At 36.5% G+C, this 20154-nt stretch overlaps 1 pseudogene; it reads right to left on the bottom strand.

Moving 5' to 3' along the window:
• The window catches only part of LOC138095010 (rho GTPase-activating protein 17-like), a 123870-nt pseudogene that overhangs the window by 44937 nt on the left and 58779 nt on the right, over positions 1-20154 (bottom strand).

Below are 20154 nucleotides of genomic sequence, written 5' to 3'. Positions count from 1 at the left end.
TGGACTGAGAGGCTCTTCAGAGCCTGGTAGGCTACAGTCCATGGGGTCACAAAGAGTCGGACACGACTGAGCGACTTCACTTTCACTTTCATATTATATACTGCTACTGCTGCTGCTAAGTCGCTTCAGTCATGTCCGACTCTGTGTGGGACCCCACAGATGGCAGCCCACCAGGCTCCTCTGTCCCTGGGATTCTCCAGGCAAGAATACTGGAGTGGGTTGCCATTTCCTTCTCCAATTTTGTATACTAGTAACTTACATAACACAGCAACTATAGTTCAATAAAAAAAGAAATCAACTGTGTTACTCAAATGTTCATAATGATTTCAAGCCATTCCTTAAAATTGAATTGGTTTTACTTTCCAAATGCATGTGTTCTGTGCATCTTGACACATAAAATGTAAGTTGGCATGCTTGACTTAAATGCACAGATTGGTTGATTAAAACTCTAATGAACAACTTTAATCATTTTAGCATGTAGTTAATGACTTTCATCTCTGCCTTGGTTCACTGGTTAATAATGAAGAAATTGAAAAACTGGTGTGTATAAGATAACTTAGCAATCTGATTTTCTGTCAAAGTCAAAGACTGTCTCTTAATAGAGTATCTGTGCACGTAAAAGACAGAAAAGTCCTTCAGGAAAGTTTGTATTTATCAAAATGATATTTACTCGCTTAGGTAAAATATGGATTCACTCAGTGACCTACAATGACGCATTATTTATTTATTTTAATTCAGCCTGAGACGGTAAATGTTATAATTAACATAAAGCTCTTTTCACCTCCTATTTATGTAGAACACACCCACCAGGGTTTGAAAAGTGGGTTGTGGTAACTCTAACTCATTCTTGGCTAGGATGAATTACTCATTAATTTTCTAAGCAGTAGAGCTCAAAGCACACTTTCTCTTTTCAAGTTTTAGAAAGTAGGTTTGCAAGTCCTGTGGGGTTTCCTTTACTATTCTAGGTCAGGCATCAGATTCTTTTATATAGAATGTCGCTTCTGAAAACTGCTTGTGGAAAGGACTGCGTGTCTTTTAGAAATGTCAGGCTTTAGTCTACCACATGTCTCCAACCTGACTCTCTTCTTTGCTCCATGATATGCACACCTAACAACTGAACTGTGCACTAAACCAAAAGGAATTGAAAAATCTGCTTTCCTATTAGTAAAAATGTCCCTGTGAGATATGGAATAAAGTCTGAATACTTTTACTGTAGAACAGTTTATCAAGTTTCTCTTTAGTTCACTCATAATGTATTATTTAAGCAGACAGAAGGCTGAAGAGAAAAAAAAATAAATTGTGTTGAACAAGGCCTCGACTTTATAGTGTAGTAAATATAGTACAGTGACATAAGGGATCAGTAAAATAAACTGCTCCAAGCTGGCCAGTGAATCATGTATTTTATAAATACACAACATTTGCAAATGTAAAATAAGATGGGATACTATGGATTAAAGAAGGGTTAATTACATTACATTTATGCTCTTTTACATACAAGATAACATGGGAGAGGAAAGATAGCAACATTTTCATACCAATAATATTTAGAAAATAATGAAGACTACTTCTATATGCCTCTAATGGCTTTTATGACCTCCATATTCCAAGAGGCCTAGAAAAGATAGTCTCAAATTCCTAATTTTGTGACCTGGCATATTCTAAAGCCCTCAAGTTTTCTATGAACTTCTCAAGGCTTGAATTTTTATGTCTTCCTTTGTAGCGGTAAATAATACTTATCACTTATGACTACTCTGGAAAAAAAAACACCCTCTAATCCACTTCATGAATAGTTTTTCTAGTCAATGTCTGAGCCCATCAAAAATGTTATTTTTCCTTTCTGAAGAAGGGTTTTCCAGTTGCGGTCACATTGCACTAGATGTAGCCTACTTCAGCGTATAATCTATAGGAATGTGATCTTTTTCCCTCTCTCATTCCTTCAGTATGAAGAATTTTTCTGTACTCACGCTTGATGTCTCTGCTACCCTATATTATACTAGTTCTCATTTTTTCTCAAAACATCAAATTCTTCATTCACACATTGACAAGGTGCCTTATCATTTTCCCTCTTTATTCCTTTATAAAACTAAGGCAGATTACCAGATGACTGTTGGAACTGTGACCCAGAACACAATCTGCCTTCTTCCTTTTCCTGCAGCAGATGGTCAGGTGGATGGTATCTCTTCTGCACTTAACCAATCCACACACCTAGTCCTGGCACTGACCCGCAAACAGCCTTGTTTCTCCTTCTTCAAAAGTACTGTTACTAGAAGCACTGCCCATCATGTTCTATGAAAATTCAGATTCCAAATATCCTACTTTATAACTGCAGACATTTACATAACTCAAGGTAAGACTTACAAGAGAGATTATTACATACATAACTGTGACATGGGGTTTATATTGCAGGAAATTGCAAGAAAATAAGAAGTGATACAAGGAAGTAGATGGAAATAGTGAAGTTATTAAATAAATTGCTGGTTTTATAAATTTAAATGTTCACACAGGAGTGTTTTTAGTAATTTCTCTGATTGAATTTTCAAAATCCAAAATTTATTGATAAAATTAAATTATACATCTACCCTGCTAGATGTATAGAATGTATAGATGTATAGAATGCAGAGAATTCTGCTTTCTAAATCCTAGCTTGTTGTTTCCCATACTTTATAAAGTTTGATTAAAGTATGTCTTTATTATTTTTATTCCTTTTATTGAGATATATTTGACATAGAGCACTGCATATATTTACTGTATACAGTATAATGATTTGACTTACATACATCATGAAATGATTACCACAATGTTTTTGCTGTTCCTGTTCAGTTGCTCAGCTGTAATTGTCTGACTCTTTGCAACTCCCTGGACTGTAGCATGCCAGGCTTCCCTGTCCTTCACTATCACCCACAGCTTGCTCAAACTCAAGTCCATTGAGTCAATGACGCCATCCAACCATCTCATTCCAGCCATTTTCTTCCAGCCCTCCATCTTTCCCAGCATCAAGGTGTTTTCCAATGAATTGGCTCTTCACATCAGGTGGGCGAAGTATTGAAGATTCAGTCTCACCATCAGTCCTGCTAATGAATATTCAGGGTTGATATCCCTTAGGATTGACTGGTTTGATCTCCTTGCAGTCCAACAGACTCTCAAGAGTCCTCGCTAGCACTACAGTTTGAAAGCATCAGTTCTTCGGCGCTCAGTCTTCTTTATGGTCCAGCTCTCACATCAGTACATGACTACTGGAAAAACCATAGCTTTGATTATACAGACCTTTGTCAGCAAAGTGATGTCTCTGCTTTTTAAAATGCTGTCTAGATTTGTCATAGCTTTTCTTCCAAAGAGCAAGCATCTTTTCATCTCATGGCTGCAGTCACCATCTGCAGTGATTTTGGAGCCCAAGAAAATAAAGTCACTGTTCCCATTTTTTCCCCATTTTTGCCATAAAGTGATGGGGCCAGATGCCCTGCTTAGTGAACATCAATCACTTCATATAGATATAAAATTTTAAAAAAGAAAAAAAAATCATTCCTTATGATGAGAAATCTTAGGATTTATTATCTTAACAACTTTCATATATAATATATAGAAGTATGAATTATATTAATCATGTTGTATATTATATCCCTAGTGCTCATTTATCTTTTAATTGGAAATTTATACCTTTTGTCATCTTCTTCCAATTACACTTTCCCCATCTCTGGTAACAAAAATCTGATTTCCTTTTCAATTAGTTTGTTTTTGAAGTATAACTGACTTACCACACTATGTCAATTCCTGGTGCACAACATAGTGATTAGATATTTCTATACCTTACAAGATATCCTCAAAATGTCTACTCACCTTTGTGTCATCATATAAGGATGTTACATTATTACTGGCTATATTTTTCATGCTACACAATGTGAACTTTTCATATTGTATTAAATATGTTGGCATCCTTTAGCACTATTGTCAGTGAAAAGCAGTTGAAAATCCTACGTTTTAAGATTTCTGTTGACAATATTGAATTATTGATTGAAGCTTAAAAAAAATAGGAAACACTAGAGATCTCATCAAGAAAATTGGAGATACCAAAGGAACATTTAACACAAACAAGGGCACAATTCAGGACAGAAATGGCAAGGGCCTAACAGAAGAGATTAAGAAGAGGTGGCAAGAATACATGGAAGAACTTTTCAAAAATGGTCTCAGTGACCTGGATAACCATGATGGTGTGGTCACTCATCTAGAGCCAGACACCCTGCAGTGTGAAGTCAAGTGGATCTTAAGAAGCATTACTACAAGCAAAGCTAGTGGAAATTTTGGAATTCCAGGTAAGCTATGATGTATGGCAAAACCAATACAATATTGTAAAGTAATTAGCCTCCAATTAAAATAAATAAATTTAAAATTTTTTAAATCTAAATTAAATTAAAAATAAGTAAATAAACTAAAATTCTAAAAGATGATGCTGTGAAAGTGCTGCACTCAATATGTCAACAAATTTGGAAAACTCAGAGGTGACCAAAGTATTGGAAAGGTCAGTTTTCATTCCAATCCCAAAGAAAGGCAATGCCAAAGAATGTTCAAGCTACCATACCAAACAATTACTCTCACTTTCACATGCTGGTTAGGTAATGCTCTAAATCCTTCAAGCTATGCTTCAGCAATATGTGAACCACAAACTTCTAGATGTACAAGCTAGGTATAGAAAAGGCAGAAACTAGAGATCAAATTGTCAATATCTGTTGGATCATAGAAAAAGCAAGGGAATTTAAAAAAATCTACTTCTGATTCATTTACTGCACTAAAGTCATTGACTCTGTGAATCACAATAAACTGTAAAACTCTTAAAGAGATGAGATTACCAGACCACCTTACCTGCCTCCTGAGAAACCTTTATATGGGACAAGAAGCAACAGTTAGAACTGGACATGGAAGAATAGACTTGGTAAAAATTGGGAAAGGAGTCTGTCAAGGCTGTACAATGTCACCTTGATTATTTAACTTATATGCAGAGTACATCATGCAAAATCCTGGGCTGGATGACTCACAAGCTGGAATCAAGATTGCAGGGAACCTCAGACATGCAGATGATACCACTCTGGAGGCAGAAAATGAAGAGGAACTAAAAACCTTTGATAAGGGTGAAAAAGGAGAGTGAAAAAGCTGGGTTAAAACTCAACATTCAAAAAATTAAGATTATGACATCGAGTCCCACCACTTCATGGCAAATAGATGGGGTAAAAGTGTCAACAGTGACAGAATTCATTTTATTCTTCTCCAGAATCACTATGGATGATGACTGAAGCCATGAAATTAAAAGATGTTTGCTCCTTGGAAGCAAAGCTATGCAAACCTAAACAAAGTATTAAGAAGCAGAGAGATCACTTTGCCGACAAAGGTAAATCTAGTCAAAGCTATGGTTCTTCCATTAGTCATCTTACAGATGTGAGAGTTGGAGCACAAAAAAAGCTGAGCATTAAAGAATTGATGCTTTCAAATTGTGGTGTTGGAGAAGACTCTTGAGAGTCTGTTGGACAGCACGGAGATCAAACTAGTCAATCCTAAAGGAATTTGACCCTGAATATTCACTGGAAGGACTAATGGTGAAGCTGAAGCTCCGATGCTTTGGCCACCTGATGTGAAGAACTGATTCACTGGAAAAGACCTGGATGTTGGGAAATATTGAGGGCAGGAGAACTGGGCAACAAAGGATGCGATAGAATGATAGCATCACTGATTCAATGGACATGAGTTTGAGTAAGCTTTGGGAGATAGTGAAGGACAAGTAAGCCTGGCTTGCTGCATTCATGTGGTCACAAAGAGTCGTTCACGACTTAGTGACTGAACAACAACAAATGCAACCCTACAAATCACTGTGTAGCAATATCTTTTATCCATATAATCACATATCTTACAAACAGTAAATTATAAACAATTTCAGAAGAAAATCTAAGTAGCATGAAAACTTTCTAAATAGTTTCACTTTTATTGATTTTTTTCAACAATAGTTATTAGTTCCAAAAATTCTTTTATCAATATAATGCAATGATCAAAACTTTTCATATAGAGTTGATATGTACATGCTGTTTGTGGATTTTTATATGAGAAAATTTACAAAATAAGAATTTATTTTTATTAGCCAACATCTAAAAATTAGAATGGAATTATTTTGTCATGGGCTTCCCTGGTGGCTCACCTGGTAAGGAATCTGCCTGCAATGCAGGAGACCTGGGTTTAACCCTTGGGCTGGGAAGATCCCTTGGAGAAGGGAATAGCTACCCACTCCAGTATTCTGGCCTAGAAAAATCCATGGACTGTATAGTCCATGGGGTTGCAAAGAGTCAGACACAACTGAATGACTTTCACTTATATTTATTCTGCTATATTCTAAAATTGAAAAATATGTTGTTGGCAGATAACCTGGGCTTGAATTCTATCTTTAATTATTATTATTATATATGTGCCCTTTAGGCTTGTCATTTTATATTTCTAGGCTTTGATCTCCTCCATGTTTAAGTTGGAAATAAAAATGGTGTTTTTCTGATTCCTGAGTTTCTGTAAGGGAATACACACACACACACACACACACACACACACACACACACACACACACATTTACAATGTTTGGTAAAGCTTTGATGAGGCCTCCCAAGTGGTGTAGTGGTAAAGAATCTGCCTGCCAGTGCAGGAGACACAGTAGATACAGACTCGATCACTGGGTCAGGAAGATCCCCTGGAGGAGGTAATGGCAATCTATCAGTATTCTTGCCTAGAAGATCCCATGGACAGAGGAGCCTAGCAGTCTAAAGTGAATGGGGTTGCAGAGTCAGATGACTGAGCACACACACTGTTAGATTTCTTTTCTTTAGATCCAGTAAATGAAAAGTATTTGTCAAGTTACATGTCTTAGCAATAATGTAATATGAAAGTTACTGGAGAGAACTAAAGAGAGAGATGGAAAAGTATAGAACCCATCATTTTAGAGCATAACAAGATTGGAAATAATGTCTAAAATATCTGTCCATTAATTTCTTATGCCACAGATATAGCCAATTGAGTTCATAAAAGTTTTAAGTTAACCACTCTCAAATGGAATGAATTTAAAGTTCTCTTAGAAATATTTTCTTTTGTGTGTCCACCACCTCCTAATGCCAGAGTTGTTGGTATACTCTTTATAATCTTATCAGATTTATCTAGTAATTAGGAATTTGAGATTAGCAGATACACATTATTATATATAAAACAGATAAATAACAAGGTCCTATTGTATAGCACTGGGAAGTATATTTAATATCCTGTAATAAACCACAATGAAAAAGTATACATATATATATATAAAACTGAAAATTATATAATATATATATATAAAACCAAATCACTGCACACCAGAAATTAATCCAACATTGTAAATCAACTATACCTCTATAAAAATAATAAACAAAAAACAACTAAAAAGAGGGAAAAAGATCTGAACAACTACTGTATCAAGACAAAGATGCAGATGACAACCTAGTTCTTGAAGAATGCTCAATATAAATAGTCACCGAGGGCATATAAATAAAAACACAATGGTATATAACACATAAATATAAGAATATATCAGGAATGCTAAGTATGGTGAGGATATGGAACTACTGATGGGCAAACACTTTGGAAAATAATATGGCACTTAAAATGTTAAACATGTACTTACTATATGTCTCAGCAATTCCACTCCTAATTATTACTTAAGAGAAATGAAAAATTATGTTCATATAAAAACATACACCTGAATACTTATCTGTAATCAACAAAAATATTAAAAAGCACAAACAACCCATTGTCCTTTTCAGCTTTGCAATATCCATGTAATGGAATATTATTCAGCAATAAAAATGAACACACTATACACAACAATATATTTCACATTTGATGGGCATATATTCAGAGAAAACTATTATCTGAAAAGATACATGCACCTCAGTGTTCACTGCAGCAGTATTTACAGCAGCCACTGGAAGCAACCTAAATGTCTGTCAACAGAGGAATGGATAAATAAGGTGTGGTACATATATACAAGGAAACAGTACTCAGTCATAAAAAAAGTGGAATAATGCCATTTGCAGCAACATGGATGAATCTAAAGATTATCATACTAAGTGAAATAAGCCAGAGAAAGACAAACATCATATGTGGAAGCCAAAAAAGAAATTATAGAAATGAATTTACTTACAAAACACACATAGACCTACAGACACAGAATGCATATTTATGGATACCAAAGGGGAAAGGCAGTGGGGAGGGGTAAATTAGGAATTCACAATTAACATATACACACATTTATACATAAAATAGATAATCAATAAGATCCTACACACAGGGAACTATAGTCAATATTTTGTAGTAATCTATAAGAGAGAAGAATATGAAAAAGTATTATGTATTACACACACACACACACACCTATATAATTGAATCTCTTTGCTGTAAACTTGAAACTAACACAACAGTGTAAGTCACCCATACCTCAATTAAAATAAAAAAAAGTTGTATGCTTAGCAAAAAAAACCTATACACACACACACACACATATATATATTTGAGTATCAAGTACATTTTGCTAAGTGAAACTTGTCAGGCTCTGAAATCAGAAAAGTGAATTATTTCATTTATATGACATTTGGAAAAAGCAAAGTCTTGTGACAGAAAACAGATAAGTAGTTTCTAAGGTCTGTGAAGAAGAAATTGCTACAAGGGGACACATAGTTCTATTATGTGTGATGATAGAACTGATTTTTGTTTTGATTATGGTCACAAGACTACATGAGTTTGTCAAAACTCATAAAACCATACAACAAAATTTTTCTTACTTTATACAAGAAATTATATTTCCATCTAAAAAGGAAGTTACTGAAGAAAACAGTAAGAATCTCAAAGGAAGTTTTTACTAAGGAAAGGAAATTGAGACTCCTAGAAATCTGTAAAGAAAAAAAATAACATTGTGAACATTTCAAAATATCTTGCTTTAAAATTCTCACTAGGCAGAATAAATATAATATTTCTCCAAATTTACAAAATACTTGTTGCTTTTAAAAAATACGTATACCAATGAATTTCAATACAATTATTTTATTGAAGAATTTATAAGTCATGGAACCATAACTAGATCAAGCATAGGAGATTCTAGTGTTCATTTTTTATAGCAGTGACTTTATACATTCTGGTATTTATTTTCTCATCCATTTTACTATCCTCAAAATAGACCACATGGTCCAAGATGTTGTTTGTCCTAGAATTCGAGTTCCAAGGCTACATTATCATAGTAACTGGATGTAATTTTTACAGTTCCCTTTTCATTTGTTTATAAGTTAGTAAAAGAGAACAATATTTGGCATGCTTGACAGTTCATCTATATTATAAATTGAAACTGAAAATTTTCGCTTTCTTACTAAAGATCCTACCCCATTGAACAAAGGCAATCATGATCACAAGCTGTGATTGTTAAATAATAATATAGAACATATGAATTCAATGTATATTTGATCTTAAAGAAGTATTACTAGTATCCAAAGTTTTAATGCAATATAATTGTCATTAGAAATACATTGAATTGTCTCATTTTAAGAAACAGTGACCAAGGCCAACAAGGCTGACCTACTTATTCAGGACAGTGCAGCCAAATATTGTCAAAGGCTGGAGTCAATACGGACCAGCACAATAGCAGTTTATTACCTTTTCTACTGTAATATACAATTAAATATTTTGCTGAAATTTTATTACTAAAATATAAATAATTATAATTCATTTCTATATTACTTGACAACAATGGTTACTTAACTTATAAACTGCTAAATTCTGAGATGGATTGAGTAGTTCCTACAGTTATTACCAGTTTTTTGGCATAGAAAATAATTTTGATACTGTTTCTATATGAAAAATTATAGTCACATATAAGAATACTAATTTAACATTTACATCTAAACATACATGAACTTCAGGCTATGCTACATAGCAAAAATCATCAAGACAGTATGGTACTGGCCAAAGACAGAAACATAGATCAATGGAACAAATAGAAAGCCCAGAGATAAATCCATGCACCTATGGACACCTTATCTTTGACAAAGGAGGCAAGAATATTCAATGGAGAAAAGACAATCTCTTTAAAAAGTGGTTCTGGGAAAACTGGTCAACCACTTGTAAAAGAATGAAACTAGAACACTTTTTACACTATACACAAAGATAAACTCAAAATGGATTAAAGATCTAAATATAAGACCATAAACCATAAAACTCCTAGAGGAAAACAGAGGCAAAACACCCTCTGACATAAATCACAGTAGGATCCTCTATGACCCAACTCCCAGGGTAATGCAAATGAAAGCAAAAATAAACAAATGGGATCTAATTAAACTTAAAAGCTTTTGTACAACAAAGGAAACTATAGCTAGGTGAAAAAACAGACTTCAGAATGGGAGAAAATATTAACAAACGAAGCAACTGACAAAGAATTAATCTCAAAAATATACAAGCAGTTCCTGCAGCTCAATTTCAGAAAAATAAGCAACCCATTAAAAAAAATGGGCCAAAGAATTAAACAGACATTTCTCCAAAGAAGACATACAGATGGCTAACAAACACATGAAAAGATGCTCAACATCACTCATTATCAGAGAAATGCAAATCAAAACCACAAAAAGGTACCATTTCACGCCAGTCAGAATGGCTGCGATCCGAAAGTCTACAAGCAATAAATGCTGGAGAGGGTGTGGAGAAAATGGAACCCTCTTACACTGTTGGTGGGAATGCAAACTAGTACAGCCATTATGGAGAACGGTGTGGAGATTCCTTAAAAAGCTGGAAATAGAAGTGCCACACAACCCAGCAATCCCACTGCTGGGCATACACACCAAGGAAACCAAAATCAAAAGAGACACGTGTACACCAATGTTCATCGCAGCACTGTTTATAATAGCCAGGACATGGAAGCAACCTAGATGTCCATTGGCAGATGAATGGATAAGAAATCTGTGGTACATATACACAATGGATTACTCAACTATTAAAAAGAAAGCATTTGAATCAGTTCTAATGAGGTGGATGAAACTGGAGCCTATTATATACAGTGAAGTAAGTCAGCAAGAAAAACACTGATACAGTATACTAACAGATATATAAAGCAAGAGAGTTCCAGAAAAACATCTATTTCTGCTTTATTGACTATGCCAAAGCCTTTGACTGTGTGGATCACAATAAACTGTGGAAAATTCTGAAAGAGATGGGAATACCAGACCACCTTTCCTACCTCTTGAGAAACCTATATGCAGGTTAGGAAGCAACAGTTAGAACTGGACATGGAACAACAGACTAGTTCCAAATAGGAAAAGGAGTACGTCAAGGCTGTATATTGTCACTCTGCTTATTTAACTTCTATGCAGAGTACATCATAAATGCTGGACTGGAAGAAGCACAAGCTGGAATCAAGATTGCCAGGAGAAATATCAATCACCTCAGATATGCAGATGACACCACCCTTATGGCAGAAAGTGAAGAGGAGCTAAAAAGCCTCGTGATGAAAGTGAAAGTGGAGAGTGAAAAAGTTGGCTTAAAGTTCAACATTCAGAAAACAAAGATCATGGCATCTGGTCCCATCACTTCATGGCAAATAGATGGGGAAACAGTGGAAACAGTGTCAGACTTTATTTTGGGGGGCTACAAAATCAATGCAGATGGTGATTGCAGCCATGAAATTAAGACATGCTTACCCCTTGGAAGAAAAGTTATGACCAACCTAGATAGCATATTGAAAAGCAGAGACATTACTTTGCCGACTAAGGTCTACCTAGTCAAGGATATGGTTTTTCCAGTGGTCACGTATGGATATGAGAGTTGGACTTGTGAAGAAGGCTGAGCACCGAAGAATGGATGCTTTTGAACTGTGGTGTTGGAGAAGACTCTTGAGAGTCCCTTGGACTGCAAGGAGATCCAACCAGTCCATTCTGAAGGAGATCAGCCCTGGGATTTCTTTGGAAGGAATGATGCTGAAGTTGAAACTCCAGTACTTTGGCCACCTCATGCGAAGAGTTGACTCATTGGAAAAGACTCTGATGCTGGGAGGAATTGGGGGCAGGAGGAGAAGGGGACGACAGAGGATGAGATGGCTGGATGGCATCACTGACTCGATGGACGTGAGTCTGGGTGAACTCAGGGAGTTGGTGATGGACAGGGAATCCTGGCGTGCTGCGAGTCATGGGGTCGCAAAGAGTTGGACACGACTGAGCGACTGAACTGAACTGATGGCATTTAGAAAGATGGTAATGGTGACCCTATATGTGAGACAGCAAAAAAGACACAGATGTGAAGAAAAGACTGTTGGACTCTGGGAGAAGGAGAGGGTGGGATGATTTGAGAGAAAAGCATTGAAACATCTATATTAATATATGTGAAATAGATCGCCAGTCCAGGTTCGATGCATGAGGCAAGGTGCTCAGGGCTGGTGCACTGGGATGACCCTGAGAGATGGGAAGGAGAGGGAGGTAGGAGTGAGGGTCAGGATGGGGAACACATGTACACCCATGGCTGATTCCTGTGAATGCATGGCAAAAAACACCACAATATTGTAGTTAGCCTCCAATTAAATTTTTTGAAAAAAAGCAAAGACAAAAAAAATTTTAACAAACATATATTAAAATATAAATAGAGAAATAAGCCCTTTTTCCTTTTGAATGAGATAAATTATTAAGAAATATCATAAAGATAGATATGAAAGTGAAAGTGGCTCAGCTGTGTCCGACTCTCTGTGACCCCATGGACACTACAGTCGATGAAATTCTCCAGGACAGAATACTAGAGAGGGTAGCCATTCCTGTCTACAGGGGATTCTCATCTCCAGGGGATCTTCCCAATCCAGGGATCAAGCCCAGGTCTCCCACATTGTAGGTGAATTCTTTACTGGCTGAGCCCCCAGGGAAGCCCAAGAATACTGGAGTGGATAGCCTATTCCATCTTCCTGACCCAGGAATCAACTGGGGTCTCCTTCACTGCAGGCGGATTCTTTACCAACTGAGTTACCAAGGAAGCCCCAAAGAAATACATATTTACCCTTAGAATCAGTTACACAATTTAGCCTGCCCTACTGCTAACACTCAACCCTTAAAACTCAAATTAGCTTTAGAAAATAGAACTTATGGTGTCAATTTATCCTAAAATTATTTTTTAAAAGCTATTATGTAAGTAAGATATTTCATTGATAATCTTTTTGAAGTAATTTTTGTGTGTATATATTTCAATTACCAGATTTATCAAATAACGTTAAACTGCAAACTTCTCTTTTTATTTAATGTATTCTCAAATCTCTTCCTCACAACAACTGTGCTTCAGTTCTATATTTGATTTACTTTTAATAAGCTAAAGTATTTTTTCATGGAAGGTAAATTGGTTCTATCTTCTGAATTAGTGTACTCACAATGTTTTGTAACTTCTTTGACTCAGTACTTTAAAGATATTATTTTCTGACATGTACAATGGAGAGGAAATGTATAATTTGCATGAATTTTGGTTCTTTGTAGGAATCTTGCTATTTTTTTCTTTCTGATAGGATTCGTTCCTTATAATCCAGACATTTCTTCCAGGAAACATAGAGGCTAGTTCATTGTTTAAAAACTGCCTACCTGTTGAGCACACTGACAGTGCCACTGTATTTCCACTACTGCATTTTCATTTTATTCTGTTGATTTTATCAGCTTTCATTTCCATGCCTGACTTTTTCTTTCTCTTGGTGATAAGTGTTCTTTTCTTCCATATGACTTTTACTTCTTTTTTTTGATATATGCCTAAGCCTATACATTACAATATTTAGTATTAATCTGAATTTGTAGATGTTATTTTTATACTCTCTCCTCCTCATATCTAGTATCTACATTAACTTGTTCTCTAAGCCAGATTTTTTAAAAGTTACCATTCTTGTTGTGAAAGCTAACTTTTTATAATTCATTAGTGCGTATTTCTAGATTTTATTGAGAAGACAAAAATGACGTTCTTTTACATTCTATTCTGTTTTTTTAGAACAAGCCATTTTCAAAGGAATGCTTTCATTTTTATTTTTGAATGCTACAGAATAAATATGGTAGAAAATTTCTAGAAACACTAACTTATTCTCCCCACTCTCTGAATTTTTAAATGAGGGATATATATATATATATATATATATAGATATATATATATATATAGATATATAGTTTGCTCCTATATAGAATGGTCACTTGATTCTGTGAGAATTTCTTCTCAGCGACTGAGCTTGCACCCTCAGATCTACCCATTGCTTCTACTTCAGTTTCTGGTTTTATTAATTCTTTAACTGAAAATGCAATCTGAGAAGCTCTCCTATTTCTGGCATTTAATTTTCTGTAGTGCTATTTATTAACTGATAATCTAAAACCTTGTGTAGTTCTTTCCTGGCAAGAAATTCAGAAGACACTTCCCAGAGCACTTTCCATTGTCCAGGAAATTGTGTTTAGGAAATCGTGGTGCCAGACTCAAGTCACCATTTTCTGTCTATTTTGCCCCAAGATAGGCTGCAATGCTGGGGATTATAGAAGTGACATGGCTATCTACTCAGAGACATTAACAAGGGGAGTGTGAAGAAACTATGTTCTGTCTGTTCAAGGAATCTACTTTCATACATTAAAGCAGTGATTCTGAAATATTTTATTCTCAGGCTCTTTTCACCATTAAAACCAACTGAGGAACCAGAACAACGTCTGCCTACTTGGGTTTTTCAATCTGTATTGTATTTACTGTCTTCCCTGGTGGCACAGTGGTAAAGAATCCACTGCAATACAAGTGATGTCCATTACTGGGTTGGGAAGAGCCCCAGGAGAAGAGAATGTCTACGTACTCTAGTATTCTTGCCTGAGGAATTCCATGGACAGAGGAGCCTGGTGGGCTGCAGTCCATGGGGTTGCAGAGTTGGACACGACCAACACTTTCACTTACTTTCCACTTTCATTCATTGTCTTAGAACTTGAAATGTATCAGATCTCTCTAATCCATCTTTATGTATATAAAATGTTTATGTATTTATTTTTAATACATTCAAAAATGTTAGTAAGAAACCTTTTACCAAACATGCCATGCAAAAATCAGATTTTCCAAAACAAATAAGCAAATAGTGAGAAGAGTAGTTCAGTTTTGCACGTTATGTCTGGCTCGATAGAAAATACCTATATTTTCATATCTACTGCATTCACTCTTATTATGCCAAAGTTTTTGAAAATTCTCGCTATACATCTGTGAGTGAATGAGTGTTAAAAAGATAAAAGATAGCTTTATTTTTTATGAAAATAGTTTTCACCTTGCAAAATTCCTCAAAGGTTTGCCAAGGTTCCTACTGATTCCCAGGCCACACTGGGAATTTGGACATGCTGAGTCACTGTGAGGATGCTGCCTTAACACTTGGGAGTCACTAGCAGATAAGGCTAAGTGTATGGCTACCAGGGTTTTATTCACATATCTGTCACTTCCTAGCTCTATGTGCCAGGACAAGCTGCCTCAAAAGTCTGTGCCTTGAGTTTTTCATCTCAAGCAAGAATGAAGCTAGTGACTACTTTTTGGCTTGCTATGAGGATTTAAGGAAGTTATTCTTAGTAAAATGTTTATGTATTTCCTCCCCTGAGATGTAGTAATCACTCAAAATTACTGTCTTTCAGAATGAACAACTGTATTTTTTTCAAGTGGTAAATCTGTATTGGCTGAAAAATTATGATTTAAAATCTGCTTTACAGAATATAGAGATTGATGGATATTCACCATAAATTTTGAGAATAGGATAATTTAATTGAGAGGAGTCTTCTTTTTTTTCCCCCGAATTGAAAGATACAGCAGAATTTTGTTGAGTAAGGCTGCCAATGACAGTTTGCTCTCTATACTCTTGATACTTAATGTTGACTCCCAAATGTTTTGTTACACCTTCAGATTATAACCTCTTTGGGAGTCCAACTCTGGGAAGACTCATCAAGAAAGGTAGGAAAAATCTACTTACTAACTGGTCTAAAAAACATGTTCTTAAATATTTCTGAGATCTTATTAAATATAATTCTGATGTATTGTAGAAAGGAAAAAACAGGCATGTTAAATATCACTCTAGATTTATAAACACTGTTAATACATTTCTCTAAAAATGCTTATTTACATAATATGTTATATTGTAACATATTTCACAAAGTACATCATATTATTTTAAATTTCATTTGTCTATATTATATATAATATCTACTATAATATATATACATTATATATTATATATAAAATATGGTGGATGACATATAATATATATACAAGTTATACTTATGCATTTATACATATATACATATACATATATGGGCTTGCTTTGTGGCTCAGCTGTTAAAGAATCCACCAGCAATGCAGGAGACCTGGGTTGATCCCTGGGTTGGAAAGATCCCCTGGAGAAGGGAAAGGCTACCCACTACAGTATTCTGGCCTGGAGAATTCCATGGACTATAGTCCAGGGGGTTGCAAAGAGTCAGACACGACTGAGCAACTTTCACTTCACTATATATATATGCGGGCATACTCAGTCATTTCAGTCGTGTCCGACTCTGTGACCCCTTGAAGCATAGCCCACCAGGCTCCTCTGTCCACAAGATTTTCCAGGCAAAAAAATTGGAGTGGGTTGCCACACTCTCCTCTAGGGGATCTTCCAAACCCAGGGATTGAATTCAGGTCCCATGCGTTGCTGGCGGATTCTTTATAGACCGAGCCGACAGGGAAGGAGCAGAAATGAATTCCCACAGTCCTCACAGCTATTCTTCTTTATTCATGATGTCAAAAGACAAACCATTGTTTTATTCCACTCAAGAACATGTTGCTATCCATGGTGAATTTAAAACTACATAAAAGCCCCATAAATCCAATGTATCTATCGGTTTCTTGTGCTCCTAATTGCCAAAAACACTTTCTTGCCTTTCACTCACAGAGAGTATCTTGGGAGATAATCTCCATTGGTATATCACTTTTCTGCCCATTTTATGAAGAGAGGCACTGGCTACCTTTGTTCTGGACTATCTTTCCAAGGCTATTTGTATAGTAAACATCCTTAGAAGATAAATATAATATCTTCCTCTAGAACAAGGACAGGAATGCTTAGTTACCATATTAAAGTATCATGATTTCTTAAACCTCTGAGTTCTTCTCTAGTAACACAAATGACTATGCCCTGCAGATATTACCTGGCCCTCTTTATGTAACATTCTGGGGACTGAGGCTTGGGGAACCAGCACAAGGAAATGCTGATAGTCTGGCTATTGCTCGTGCTGTGAATACTAAATTCTTGCTTCTCTGACCTATTATTGTTGTTCTACTACCTTCTGTGAAACTGTAGCTGACTAACTTGTTAGCTCTCTAGGGGAAGGCTGCCTGGAAGGAAGAAGAAGAGAAAGAATGTTAATCCAGCCAATTAACAGGATGTGAGTGAAGTTTATGTGAACTGGTAGTGAACATATTGACTGAATTTTGTGGTTGACTGGGCAATAAATGATTCCACACTCTACTACCTATTAACATGGCTAAGTCAGGGAGGGGGTTGCTTGCTGAGTAGTATGAAATAGGTTCAAAGACAATTGCTCCAAAAGTGTCTAATTTTTTGCAAACTCTCCCCTGCACAAAGGAATTTTCTTGTCAATCTGGTGATCAGACTCAGGCCCACTACTGTAACAACTATCACTAGGATTTATCCTGAATGGACAGAAGATCCTCTCAACTATCCAACAGTTACAGAGACGCATACGTACATTGCAACACTGAACATAAAAGAGGAAATTTTGTGCCTGCTGTGGAGAAAACCTGGTGAATCATTACAATTTTGGCTGGTTCACTTGGGAAGTGAGCCAATAAGACATTTCATGCTTATTAAGAAAAAAGCAACCCTGAGCTTCATAAACTCAGCCCCTTCTGAAGTCTATCATGTCAACCTTAGATAAATTCAGAGTTGACAGTAAAAAGTCTCAGAATGGTTTTCAATGGGTTATGTCTTTATAAGAGTGATATCCCTGAGATAGTAAAGTCCTTAGGGAAATCAAAGATGAGGCAATGACTCCTATTCAGACCCTTTTAATGCCCTGGAGATAGTTTTCCATGATGAAGAAAGTGAACCACTGGAAAATGAGAAACTGGCCCAAAGAAATTCAGAAGGAAAAAAAAAAAAAAGTTTGCAGCTATTCCTATACCTGGGGAAACTCTGCTAATCTTTATCTTGAAACTGAAAGGTAATCTAATAAATGTTGTCTTATATAACAAAGGGAGCAGATGTCCGGATAACAGATGGGGTAAATACCTTCTCAAACAAGGTGGTTGTTGTTCAGTTGCTCAGTCGTGTCTGACTCTTTTTGACCCCAGGGACTGCAGCACACCAGGCTTCCCTGTCCTAACCATCTCCCGGAGCTTGCTCAAACTCATGTCCATTGTGTCAGTGATGCCATCCAACCATCTCATCCTCTGTTGTTCCCTTCTCCTCCTACCTTCAATCTTTCCCAGCACCAGGGTCTTTTCTAATGAGTCGGTTCTTCACATCAGGTGGCCAAATATTGGAGTTTCAGCCTCAGCTTCAGTCCTTCTGTCGTGGCATTATGTAATTTCCTCAGTTCTGTCTCACCCCAACAAAAATTTGAAGCGATGGATGTTAAAGCCCTCAGACAGACAGACTGTGTCACAGCTCTCGGACAGATCAGTGTGACAGCTCAGTTTTATTTAGAAAATAAAGGAAAATACATCCTCGAGGCATGAGGGCCTGCAAACCCAAAAGACTTGAACAGAAGAGAGAGAGAGAGCACGTGAGAGAGAGTGCGCGCACATGAGAGAGTGCGAGAGAGACAGTGAGAGTGAAAGACAGCCCTGGCCCTTTGGCTCCTCTTTTTACATGTTTCCTCCTCCCCCGGGCCCGCCCTATGTAACCTGGGCCAGCCAGGAGCGCTGTTTGTTCTACCTGAGGTCCTCACTCTGGTCCTCGGACCTTCCTTTGTTCTGTTTTTTCTTTCTTTGTTTCTATTTCCCTTCCTTGTCTTTTAGCCACCACCATTCTGGACTCCTTTTTTCCTATTCTAACTACCTAACACTTCCGATGAATATTCAGGACTGATTTCCTTTAGGATTGACTGGCCTGATCTCCCTGCAGTCCAAGGGACTTTCAAGAGTCTTCTCCAACACCACACTGCAAAAGCATCAATTCTTCACTGCTCAGACTTCTTTATAGTGCAGCTCTCTCATCCATACATGACTGCTGGAAAAACCGTAGCTTTGACTATATGGACTTTTTTTGGCAAAGGTCTCAAACAAGGTAGTCACTGTGTGAATCAAATCCATGTGAACCAGAGGATATAAATCCCATAGCCATCACCAGAAAGCAAAGTATCTCTCGCTACTATAACAAAGAGTCCCCAATCTGTCAAAAATGATGACATTTCTGCCAGCTATAAAGCTTTAGGGGAGCTGAAAACATTGCATGTTTGTTTGGTTTATCTATAAATGACCATCACAGTACTGGGGGAAAAAAAAAAAAGTGTCTTCTTTACACCCTATGATCCATTCCTCCCCCGTTATCTCTGCCTCTGCTGCTTCCTAGAAACTGAATATATCTGAAGCTAAAGGTCTTTTGGAACCCAAGGGGGACTGAAGTGTACATAAGTATACAGAGGAATCTGGTGAGGAAAAACCAATCAGACTTTTATGGCTGTGTTTGATGTATACAACCAAATCACCATTTTACTGCATCCTTTTTAGAACAAGAGGTGTGAAAAGTTTTACCAATATTAAACTGATAATATTTAGGCAGGGTTCTTTCTAAAAGAGAAGCTGACATGACAATTTGACTGTGGTCCTACTAGCCAATTCAATGTTCTCTTGTTTCTTGTATGGATGTACAGTAGGAATTAAGGTGCTATATGCTTATTACTTCTTGGCCCTTTACATTGGGGGTCCCCAACCTTCAGGCCATGGAGTGGCAGCTTCTGTCAGATCAGTGAGGCTTTAGATTAGAAATAAAGTGTACAACAAATGTAACGAGCTTGAATCATCCTGTAACTACCCTCCCCACCATTCCTGGTCCATGGAAACATTGTCTTCCATGAAATCGGTCACTGATACCAAAAAGGTTAGGGACTGTTGTCTTAAATGATGGGGTGGTGT

Source organism: Capricornis sumatraensis, chromosome 19 (genome assembly GCF_032405125.1).
Source record: "Capricornis sumatraensis isolate serow.1 chromosome 19, serow.2, whole genome shotgun sequence".
Taxonomy (NCBI): domain Eukaryota; kingdom Metazoa; phylum Chordata; class Mammalia; order Artiodactyla; family Bovidae; genus Capricornis; species Capricornis sumatraensis.
Note: the sequence above shows the minus strand (reverse complement) of the source record. Positions and strands in the feature narration are given on the sequence as shown.